Consider the following 7797-nt stretch of genomic DNA (forward strand, 5'->3'; position numbering starts at 1 on the left):
CATCGGTCTTGCCCTCCGCAACTGGTCTGAGGAGGTAGATTGGAAACGGGTCCGAGAATACCGAACCCCTTATTTAGTCCAAAGAGTCAGACTGCAAGTTGGGGCCGGGCATCCTGAGTGTGTGGGAAAGGGGTAGGGGCTGACAAGGGTGAATGGGAGTGGGAAGGCTCTCCGGGGGTGAGTTTGGGGCTAGAGGGGTCTCAGATGGAAGGGACGGGAGGAGGGGTACCCCTGAGCCGAGCCAAGGAATGGAGAAAGCAAGGCCCGAGGCAGGGGTCCGAAGGAACGGGGCCAGGTGCCGCCCAGTCCCTCGCCGGCATGGCCTGCGGCCTCCCTGAACTGCCCTGGACATTCCCGCCGCTGGGCCAAACCCTGTACCCTCCCACCAGCAGTTTCCCAAAGAGCAAATATTTATTGTCCTTGGAAGAAAAAAAAAGAGTCCCCTTTTAGGATCGGGGTCTGGGAACTGGTACTGAGGCTTGCAGGGGCTCGGCGGCGGCCCCAGATGACCAGAGGCCCCACCTAGACAGGCTGAGGGTGGAAGGAGCCCGGCACGGAGGCTGGCCTCGGAGGACAGGGGTCATGGCTGCCCCGGGCTGCGGGGTGGGGGCTTTGCCCAGGCCCATTTCCCCAAGGCTTCCCCAGAACAGGTCTGAGGGTGGACAGACACTGTCACCGTGGCAGGAAGTGTGAACACGTGCGTGCAGATGTGTGCCATCTCGTGTGCTCACGCGTGTCGCGAGAGGCCATGACCACACGCGTGTATGAGCGTGTCTGGGGGCGTCCCTCTGTGAGCCTGTTCATCTGCTGGCACGGGGCAGGGTGGGGGCATGTGGACACAACCTCTGTTGAATGGCCAATTCAGTCAAAAATGAGAGTAAATTTAGCAGGGGAAAAAAAAAAAACCCGTCAGTCAGACGAGGAGTCTGAATTGGGCGGTTGTTTGACTGGATGGACCGACTGTCTCAGGCAAACAGTCCCTGCTGGCTGGGAGGGGGAACGGGCCCCCCCCCCCACTCCTTGCCCATGCAGGCATGGGGGGAAACTGGAGGCGGGGACCCCCACCGACCACAGCAGAGACGTGACACGGGGACTGAGACAGAGATGGGGACGGATTCAGAGACAGGGCAGGGAGGGTTGTGAGGCAAGCCAGAGACAAAGAGAGAACCCAGGGTGGGAGCAGCTTCCCAGGGCCACCAGATGAGGTGCACGCGCACCGGGCCCTCAGCTGGGAGCCGGGATACGGCAGGTTCGGCCTCACCCGCGAGCAGCCCAGAGTGGACAGGAAAGGGGCCCCAGACCAGGGTGCGGGAAGAGAGCGCGGCCACGGGCGTCCGTGACAGCGGGGGTGGTGGCGGGAATGTAGGCAGCGCAGGGTTCAGCGATGGCAGTGGCGGAGGTGACGGCAGGAGGGTGACTAGGGGGTGATGGTGGTGATGGCAGAAGAGGCAATGGTGACCGGGAGGGCCTCCCTCCCCATCCCCTTGCACACGCCACCTAGTTGTGGTGGCCCCACCAGACCCACACGCTCCACCCAGCACCAGCTGTGTCCTGGTGCCTCCAGTGGCCACACAAACACCCTCTGTGGCCCAGGGTGTGGAACTGCATAAAAATGGCCCAAGCCCCCAGCCAGGAATAGTTAGGGTCAATTCCGGTACCTGCCTCTGCAGATATTTATATATCCGCCCCACCTACCCTGTCTAAAACACAACACACTCACTCACACACACACACACACTCAGAAATACCATAGTCAGGCTAACCTGCTCTTGCTGTGAGTCCCTGTCTGTCTGGAAATACTCACTGGGCCCTAGACACTCCCCACACCACCTGGTCCCTTTCCACCAACACCAGGGCCAACAGGAATCACACGGAAGCGTGTATGCGCGCACACGCACACACGCCCCGTCCACGGGGGCTTGCACCAAGAGCAACCATGCTCCCATGCGCACACCTATAAACATAAATCCTCACACAATATAGATGCGTTTGCACAAATGTTTACACACATGTGTACATGCCTGTGTGCACACATGCACCCACACATATGCCTGTCGCACGCATATGCACACACACTCGTGTGCCTCCGCATACACGCACACCTAGCACGTCACACCTCTGAGCTCACTGGAACAGAAAGAGTTCTGGGTGGGAATTAGGAGCAGCGAGAAGGAGGAGAGATCAGGGAAATCGGCGAACCACAGCAGGCCTGCCTGATGAGGTCTGGGAGATCATGTGAGCACACATGAGTGTGAGTGTGAGTGTGTGTGTGTGTGTGTGTGTGTGTGTGTGCGTGCGTCCAGGTGTTTGGGACCTTTTCACTGCCTCCTCCCTGGCCCCCACCCCCATCCCTGTTCACAGAGGGAAAATAGAGGCCAGAGCACAGCAGCTGGGCCTGGGGAGGTCAGCGTCCCCAGGTTTGGGGCTCTCAGGCCTTAGCATCTGTGTTATTCTTGGCAAACCCAGGCCAGATAAGCACGGGGGTCAGAGCTTGGCTCTCGTGGGAAAGGACTCTCTGGAAGTCTCTCGACCCATTCCTTTCCCAGAACCTGGACCCCAGAGCAGGCAGGGGTGAGGGCAAAGGGAAAGAGCAATGGCCGAGGGACAGGCAAGTCCTCATCAGGCTGGCCTTGAGGGCCAGGGTGGGAGAACACAGCATGTTCAGACACTCACAGATGCCCAGGAATGTGGAGTGACCCCTCAAACCAGCCCAGGGATGCCCAAGTGCACAGCCGGAGCACAAGGAGAGGGGCAATGCCAGGCACCCAGCTCTCTGCAGCAGCAGGACTTGAGCCCCTCTGCTCCAGGGGGCTTCATGAGGTTTGGAGCCGGGGCTAATGGAAAAGCTATTTTGGGGAGATGGTTGGGATGTTGGGGGACACGAAAGCATCATGCCCCATCCAAAGCAGATGATGAGGTGCTGGTCCTGGGATTAGTTATCTGCTCCTGGTGTCATCACTGACTCCTGGAGCCTCTTCCCTCCAGAGACCTCTGGGTACACACTGGCAGGATGGGGCGGGGTCTTGGGTCAGCTCAAAAGGCAAGCAGTGTCCCCAGCATAGTCAGATCGGGGCATGCTCGGCCCGAGTCTCCTCCGTTCCCCACTTGCACCAGCTTCTGCCCACCCACCACCCTCCCCCTCCCTGCACAGGTCTCAGTCCCTAGCAGAAGGCTGAGGCTTCTCTGCTGGAGCTTAGAGCTCAGAGCCGAGTCATCAAGGGAACAATCAGCTGGAATTCTGCACAACTATAGGGCTCGTCCAAGGCTGCAGATAAGCGAGAGGCACTGGGGGCTTCCTGCGCCCCCTGCCCTCAGAGAGCCTTGCCTGATGGCAAACCCCGCCCCTCTGAAGAGGGGTTCTGCCTTCAGGAGTTCTGGTCAGAGGGGATAAGCAGGCCGCTCCCACAGCCCACCCCCATCAGCCTCCCCGGCCTGGCCTCTACTGGCTGTAGCAGTCTGGGGTCAACAACCACGAAGAGACTCATTGATTGCGGCTGCCAAGAGCACTCGCCACCTCCGGCCCCCGCCTGCCTGACCTTGGGGTCCAGAGAGAGGGCATGCCAGTCTCCCCACCCCCATCACCCCACTGAGGACAGCAGCCACAGGGACAGCCGGGTTGGCCTGCACTGGAGGACTGGGGCGGCCCCTCCCTGCAGTCCCCCAGCCTCCCAGGTTTCAGTCTCCCCTTTGGGTTTTGGGCTCCAGTCACCTCCAGCTTGATGCTTGGGCTGCTCCCTGATTTGCTAAGAACTCTCCATTGGACGGGTTCAGTTTCATAAGGCTCCCTGGAGGAGAACTTTCCAACACTGCATGACAGGGACTTGTCCAGGGGCCAGAGGAGGACCCCTCTGAGATCCTGGGATTCCCTTCCTCCCCGTGGGGAAACTGAGGATCAGGAAGGGAAGGCCTTCCCCATAGCAGATGAGAGATGAGAGGGGACAAGAAGGAGCACAGTGTTCAAAGTCTAAAGCTCCAGCCACTAAACCCCTTCCTGCAGAGATACAGGACAAGATGATGGTTTTTTTTCTACCACGGAGGATGCAGCAGGACAGAGATGACCCAGTCCCTGCCCTCATGGGCTCACTGTCTCTTAGGATATGGCAAGAATCAGGAGAGTGAGGTCCCATTCTGCTGGGGAGTGGGGGGGCGGGGGCAGATTCAGGAAGACCTCGGAGAAGAAGGGACATTAGAAGAGCATAGGAGAGCCTCCCAGCCGAGAAGGGAGGGCAAGTCAGACTGGAAGAAGCAGGGGCCAAGGTGAGAGCTCACTGAGGGTTCAGGCAACGGGAACCCCAGTCCAGGGGGGCTAACAGGGAAGTAGCTCCTGGAAGCAAAGCAAAGCCTCCACATCTGGGGGCCCAGCCGAACACACAGTAAGCGCTCAAGTGTTGGGGACTGAGAGATCTGATCCAGGAGGCCACAGGAAGGCATTTGAGCAGAGGAGTGGCCCCATCAGGGCTGAGCTTACAGAACAATTCCTTTCTCTCTCCTCCAACTTCTTTCTTTGCTAGGTCATCACTCCCTTATCCCCCTGGGCCCCTCAATAGCCCCGTGTGGTTATGCTTGAATCAGAACAGCGGTGTGGAGCACTGAGCGGGAGAGGCAGGGCTTCCCTCCACGTGGGGCCCAGCTCAGCTCACTAGGCCAGGAGTGGTTCCTGGGGTTCCGAGCGGGGACAGGACATGCTGGACGGCCCAGGGGTCAGCATGCCTGCTCCCTGCCTCTGCATCCCCGATACGGCTCAGGAAGGCGGGAAGGAAAGGGGTGCAGTGGGGGTCCAGGACCTCTGCTTTCCACCTGGGAAGTGAGGCTTGAGCTTTTCGTTCACTCCAGAAGAGGTAGAGGTGCCCCAGAGATAGAGCAGTGGGCCGGAGCAGGCAGGGGCTCCGTATGTGACTTTGAGCAGCCCTCCCTGGGTGCAAGCAGCTGCTGGAGCCCTTCCAGCTCTGGGGAAGTTTCTGATGTGTGCACAGTCACTCTCCTGTTATCTCTGGAATCTCCTCCGAGGTGGGGACCCACTGGTCCCCAGTCAGGACCCTTCAGCCTCTCCCACAGCCAGCGGGGTCCTGGGTGTTGGGAAGCCCTGGGTACTTGGTCTGAATGAGCTTGATGACCTCTGGCACGCCATTGCCCCTCTCTGGACATCCTTCTCCCACACACGGTTTTATAAACTTCCCCAAGTGCTTCCTCTTTCTGGCCAGTTCAGCCAACGTCCACGGCGCCTCTGGGCCAGGCTCTGTGCCGGGTGCTGGATGGCCAGACAGACACAGTCTGGTCCCAGCCCAAGATGTTCCCAGTGTCATTGCCAGCTCATTGCTTCACCCGGCTAGTGTTCTCCAAGGCAGGAGAGGAAACTGAGGCCCAGAGAGATGGCCCCGCCGTCCTCAAATGGCCCAGCCTGACCAAGGACCACCCACAGAGAGCACCCTTCCAGTCCAAGCAGGGCCCAGTATCAAGACCTAGGGGTCCCCGACCCTAGATCTCCCCACCATAACCCCCAGCCAGGACCCCGTGTCTGAGCTAATCCCCTTCTTTCTGTGTCTTCCTTCCTGGCCCCCTGTCCCTTCAAACCGCAGGGCCCAGCCGGCCTCTGGAACGCGTGCCCAGGACCTTGGTGATATTTTGAGTTTAAGAAAACTTTGCAGTCGGCAGGAGCTCTTAAAAGTTATAAATAGCAGCAGCGGGAGCCCATGCTGGGAGAGGCGGAAACACGTGTCAAACACGCCTGGGAGGGGGGTATTCCGAGGCACAGACACCCCCCCTCTCCAGGGACCCACCAAGCTTCAGGGGATTTTACAACCACTGGAGTGGGAAGTCACACCCCACCAGGAAGGCGTCTGGGAAAGGAGACTCCATTCTAGTCTCGCCTCCCCCACCAGGGTCCCAGAAGTTTGGCCAGGTTGCCCAGGCATGTGAGGACGCTGTTGAAAGGCATCTGGGGTGGGAGGGCTTGCTCCTACCCTGCCCTTTCCATCACCAGGTCCCCACCCAGATGCCCAGCATGGGAACCCTAAGGGCTTAACCCCAGCCAATGATGGCAGGGGTGCGGAGGGGGTGAGAGCTGGTAAGCCTGGAGTGAGGAAGGGACTATTCCAAGGTCACACGGCAGCTGGGTGGAATTTAGACCCCCAAGCCACAGTTCTTCCCACCTAACAAATACTGCTGCTGCCTCCCTTCCATTTCAAGGGACCAGGGGACAATATTTGACCCCATCCGACTAAAGCGGAGTTGGAAGCCTGAAGACAGTGTGAGGTGTGAGCTATCCCGTCCTCACCTGGGGGTGGACGGACCCTGGAGCCTCATTCCTTAACGCCCCAACCAATCCTCACGCTTCCACTTCTGATGGAGACCCTCTGTTGGACAGATGAGGACCTGTGTGCTGGAGAGAACAAGGGTCCCCCTCCACCGCTGTAGGATGTGCACCCACGCCCACCCCAAGGCCAGGTGTGGGGTCTCAGGTTTGCCTCGAAGGCCATGGGCTTTGAGGACATGCTCTCAGAAGCCTGGCGTGATGGGACACAGCCTCCAAAGCCCCCTCGATTTTCTCAACTGCTCTGCAACACTCATGGGCAGGAACCGTTACTCCAGCGTACAGGTCAGGAAACTGAGGCTTGTCCAAGGCCACCCCCAGGCCTGCCTCACCCACGCCCCACCTGCTGCCCATGGCCCCCAGCAGGTCCGGGGGCGGTAGCCAGTCCTGGCGTCCCGGCGCTCTGAACCTCAGGGAGCCCCAAAGGGTTTATGGGGCTCCCGATGAATGGGCCTGTTGAGCTCAGAGGGGGCCGGGCCCGAGTAAACATGACTGGGTCTGAGCTGCCATTCTCCCTTGCCTCCTTCCCAAGGACCCAGGACCAAAATACAACTTCCTGTCCCCGGAGCTGAGGGCCAGACTCGCCCCTCAGAGCCCTGGACTGGGGCTCACTGGAGGAGCACAGCCAGGCCTGCACCGGCGGCCCCCAAAGGGAGAGAGGTCTTCAGGTTTTCAGATTCATAGATGCCAAGCCCTGAGTGCCTGCACACTTTGTGGAGCCCCTTCAAGCCTTGAACTGGCCTGTGAAGGACAGATCAGGAAACCAAGGCAGGAAGGGGACCCACAGGTCAGGGCAGAACAGGCCCCAGCCTCCCACTCCCCTGGCCAGAGAGAGTGGGAACAGCAGGAAGAGCAGAGGGACGTGTGGGGCTCAGAGGAGGGAGAGGCTCCGTGAGTGGAGAGTCAGGCAGCAGCAAGCTTTACAGAGGGCAGAGGAAAACTGACCTGCAAAGCTGAAATCTGGTCCCCATTGTGCACCCAGGGATCCCCCTTGGTGCTGCGCTCCTAGGAGCAGCCCAGCACCGGGGGGCAGGAGCCCCAAAAACACGAATTTGTCATCGTCTCACTCCAGGCCCCTGGCCATCCCGGTCTACCCCCTCAGCCTCATTTCTCCCACCCGGAGGCCAGGTATGGACAAGCTCTCTACCTCCCTCTCCAGCCTGTGAACTAGAAAGTGCTCTGGAAACTGTAAATTGTGGTGTCCTCCCCAGGAGCCTGGAAGACCTGGGGAAGGGTCTCCCCTGAGGATGGGGGCCCCAGGAACGTGCCCCAGCTGCTGGGGTTGGTCTGGGGCCAGCCACCTCACGTGCCAGGCGCTGGGGGCTACTGCTGGAATGTGCTGAGAGGCAGCAGCCACGTGAATCATTACACCTCGTCAGGCTCAGCCTGGGACTTCCAGACACAAACCAGCTCAGGCTGGGCTCAGGCAGAAGGGCAGCCTCCAGCCAGGGTCTCCGGGTGCAGGAGTGAGGCTCCAGGGTCTTGCA

Source organism: Herpailurus yagouaroundi, unplaced genomic scaffold, assembly GCF_014898765.1.
Source record: "Herpailurus yagouaroundi ecotype Mexico unplaced genomic scaffold, PumYag 193, whole genome shotgun sequence".
NCBI classification, from domain to species: domain Eukaryota; kingdom Metazoa; phylum Chordata; class Mammalia; order Carnivora; family Felidae; genus Herpailurus; species Herpailurus yagouaroundi.